This window comes from Cydia splendana, chromosome 24 (genome assembly GCF_910591565.1).
Source record: "Cydia splendana chromosome 24, ilCydSple1.2, whole genome shotgun sequence".
Taxonomy (NCBI): Eukaryota; Metazoa; Arthropoda; class Insecta; order Lepidoptera; family Tortricidae; genus Cydia; species Cydia splendana.
In genome coordinates, this window is record NC_085983.1 from 7,718,878 (window position 1) to 7,722,552 (window position 3,675).

Below are 3,675 nucleotides of genomic sequence, written 5' to 3' on the forward strand. Positions count from 1 at the left end.
TTTGTTTTTTTATTTATTAATAATTAGTAAGTAACTGAGACGAAAGGGACGAAGTCACGTTATCGCTTCTCCATTCAAACCTAGCCCCATTTTCCTCTAGATATAAAATAATAACAATTCAGCCTATCCACGTCCCACTGCTGGGCACAGGTCTCCTCTCATGCGCGAGAGGGCTTGGGCTATAGTCCCCACGCTAGCCCAATGTGGATTGGGGACTTCACCTTTGAATTTCTTCGCAGATGTATGCAGGTTTCCTCACGATGTTTTCCTTCAACGAAAAGCAAGTGGTAAATATCAAATAATATTTCGTACATAAGTTCCGAAACACTCATTGGTACGAGCCAGGATATGAACCCGCGAGCTCTAGATATATATAATATATTTTCGTAATATGATGTACAATATCTAGGTACCTATATTAACCGCAGCTACGCCCCTTCGTTTGATTTTCTAATTATTATAAGAGGGGGAAGCTTTTAAAATTTCTACGGAACGTGTTTTTCGCTCCTAATTCTTATAATAATCATGCTGTGGTAGGTACATTTTGGTTTGTCTTTCAAAGGGTTAAAATAAAAACAAGTAACTAAAAAACAAATCGTATTCAAATCGTTACAAACATTATATTAAATCGTACGCCGTCCGCCATCTTGTTTTGAGGACAAAATGGCCGCTCAGCAGCCGTCACCGACGCACTGACATTTGTTGTTGACACATGTCATGGAGCGACGCGAGGAGAAGATCTGCGCTGCCGAGAATGTAGCAGACAGGGCAAGTATGACCACAACTGTAAGTAAATATTGTTTGTGTATCATAAATAAATAAAAATACACTGAAAATGAATTAAGAGTTTAAAAAGGGTTTAGAGATAGACCAAGAAAAGTCTGCAGCGCCCACGCAGTGCAAGCACAGAATAAATAATACTACTGCCGTACAGAAAGGAAACTTCCTACAAAACCGAAGTTTGACAGCGGTTCAGGGTCGAATCATGCTATCCCTTTCTAATATATGGCACTATCCCTTTCGGCTATTTAGGGTTGTCAAAATTCAAGTGATTATCTTGTCTGTGGTCGTGCACGCAAAAGGAAGTCAAGTGGTGCCAACCCTAATAATTGCTCGGAGCAATGCTGAGCCGAGCGGAGCCGAGTTTGGCCGAAGTCAGGAGTTTCGCACCCCTGGTGCAAGTGTTATTTATACATCATAATTTCAACAATTAACTTTTCTTGGTCTAACTCTAGTTGGAATTTCTGGCATCAATAGGCTATGGTGATCAGTGATCACTTACCAAGTTTATTAGCACCAGGCGGGCCGTATGCTCGTTTCCCTCCGATACAGTAGGGAATAAAACCGGGCAAGTGCGAGTCGGACTCGCGCACGAAGGGTTCCGTACCATAATGCAAAAAAAAAAACAAAAAAAAGCAAAAAAAAAACGGTCACCCATCCAAATACTGACCAGTCCCGACGTTGCTTAACTTTGGTAAAATCACGTTTTTGTATTGGAGGCGCATTTAAATCTTTATTTTATTCTGTTTTTAGTATTTGTTGTTATAGCGGCAACAGAAATACATCATCTGTGAAAATTTCAACTGTCTAGCTATCACGGTTCGTGAGATACAGCCTGGTGACAGACGGACGGACGGACGGACAGCGAAGTCTTAGTAATAGGGTCCCGTTTTACCCTTTGGGTACGGAACCCTAAAAAGTAGGTAACAACAACCGGTCTTATCGCTAAAAAGCAATCTCTTTCAACCTTACACAACCACACAAACCAAACGTTTAAAAAAACTAACTACGGTTTTTTTTTCGTAATACTTTTCATGCGCGAGAGGGTTTGCCTCCTCTCATGGGCGAGAGGGCTTGGGCTATAGTCCCTACGCTAGCCCAATGCGGATTGGGGACTTCACATACAAGTTTGAATTTCTTCGCCAGATGTATGCAGGTTTCCTCATGTTTTCCTTCTCCGAAAAAGCTAGTGGTAAATATCAAATGATATTTCGGACAAGTTCCGAAAAACTTGTACGAGCCAGGATTTGAACCCGAAACCTCCTGATTGAAAGTTGGACGTCATATCCACTCGGCCACCACCGCTTATTTATAAAATGTAAAAAAAACAATGAGAAAAACCGCTCACACCTAGGCCCGTCGCTCTACAAACCGAGTCTTATTTCCCATTTTGACAGCGATTATTTCCAATTTTCCACCCCCACGATATCCACCATTTGCGCGCTCATAAAGGCGCATTATGAAGGATCCGATCCAATGTGGAAATATTCACTATCAACGGGTAAGTCTGGGTAACTCGGTTGACAGAGCGGCTTGCTGGTAATGGTAATCCCGGGGTCGCGAGTTCTAGTCTCGCCTGTAGCATACACTGAATCTATCAATTTTTCCTTTAAGTATTTCAAAAACAATTTAGAAAATGGGGTTGGCCGGTTGAAGTAGGTATTTAGCTGTCAATCCCTAGAATTGTGTAATCTTTTTGTTTTTTTAATGCCAGCCCATTAAGCCAAATCACATAAAAAAAGGGGGCAAGCTATGATGGCGCCATCTATGCAAACCTCTGACAGCTGCTAACCTCATTATGGGTCTCTGCTTAATACAAAATGAATTCCTAACATAGTCAGATTAAAACATTTTAAAACTGCACATCAATACACTCAAAACATCACCCTCCGGCATAAAATAAATATATAAAATTAAAATACTTACGAATCACAGCTCGTACTTTCATTTCGCAGGAGTTTTATTTATTACTAACATTTAATACCGTGTCGCGCTTTATAAACCCTGTTAGAAGGTAAACCACTATATATGTTTCAGCACGCGGCTTCGGTTGTAGCACAGAATAAGTACCTAATAGTGCTACCGTACAGAAAGGACACTTCCTACAAAACCGAAGTTTGACAGCGATTCAGGGTCGAATCATGATATCCCTTTCTAACTTATGGCACTATCGCTTTCGGCTATTTAGGGTTGTCAAAATTCAAGTCATTATCTTATCTGCGGTCGGCACGCAAAGGGACGTCAAATAGTGTCAAATAATTGCCGGAGAAATGCTGAGCCGAGCGGAGCCGAGTTTGCCCGAAGTCAGGAGTTGTAGGTAGGTCTCCACTGGTTGTAGGTACTTTATTGCCGCATGGGTACTTGAATGTTGAATGTAAGTCGTGTGTGCGGTCTAGGGCTTCCAAATACCGGGCTTCTTTCAATACCGGTATTAATACCGAAACTGTCTTCATCAATACCGGGATCCCGGGATCCCGGTATTGTCTATAAATGGCTTAAAAAAATTGAGTTTTTTTTTTAAAGGCTCACTTTTACACCAGATATGTATGTCCTTAGCTTAGGATATTAAACAATAATCGCCATCTGCAATAATTATGTGAACCCTTCCAGGTTGGCAATCATTTTATCCGCCTTGTTGACTTCACAAGTCACATTTTTAGTTCAATCTAATAATCAGCCAATAAATAGTCTTTGGCACCAAAAATTCGTATGCCATTACAATTAATTTCTTTCTACTTTTTGATAAAATTTTAAGAACTAATTATATTAAGGGGCTACCCGACATTTTTCTAAAATATAACACTTTTTTCGTATCTAGTTTGCAGTGAAGAATCTTACAATTACATGTACGAAATCTAAATATTTGGGTTCGTCTTTGACGTCTCGAGAAACGTG

The 3,675-nt window shown here is 40.4% G+C and overlaps 1 long non-coding RNA gene across 1 annotated transcript; it reads right to left on the bottom strand.

The window, feature by feature from the left end:
* Positions 1–584: 584 nt before the first annotated feature.
* On the bottom strand, positions 585–2,809 carry LOC134802518 (uncharacterized). The gene is made up of 2 exons (XR_010145841.1): positions 2,707–2,809; positions 585–784 (listed from the first exon to the last, which is right to left on the bottom strand). It is a non-coding gene; the product is annotated as an uncharacterized LOC134802518 (long non-coding RNA).
* Positions 2,810–3,675: the final 866 nt, after the last annotated feature.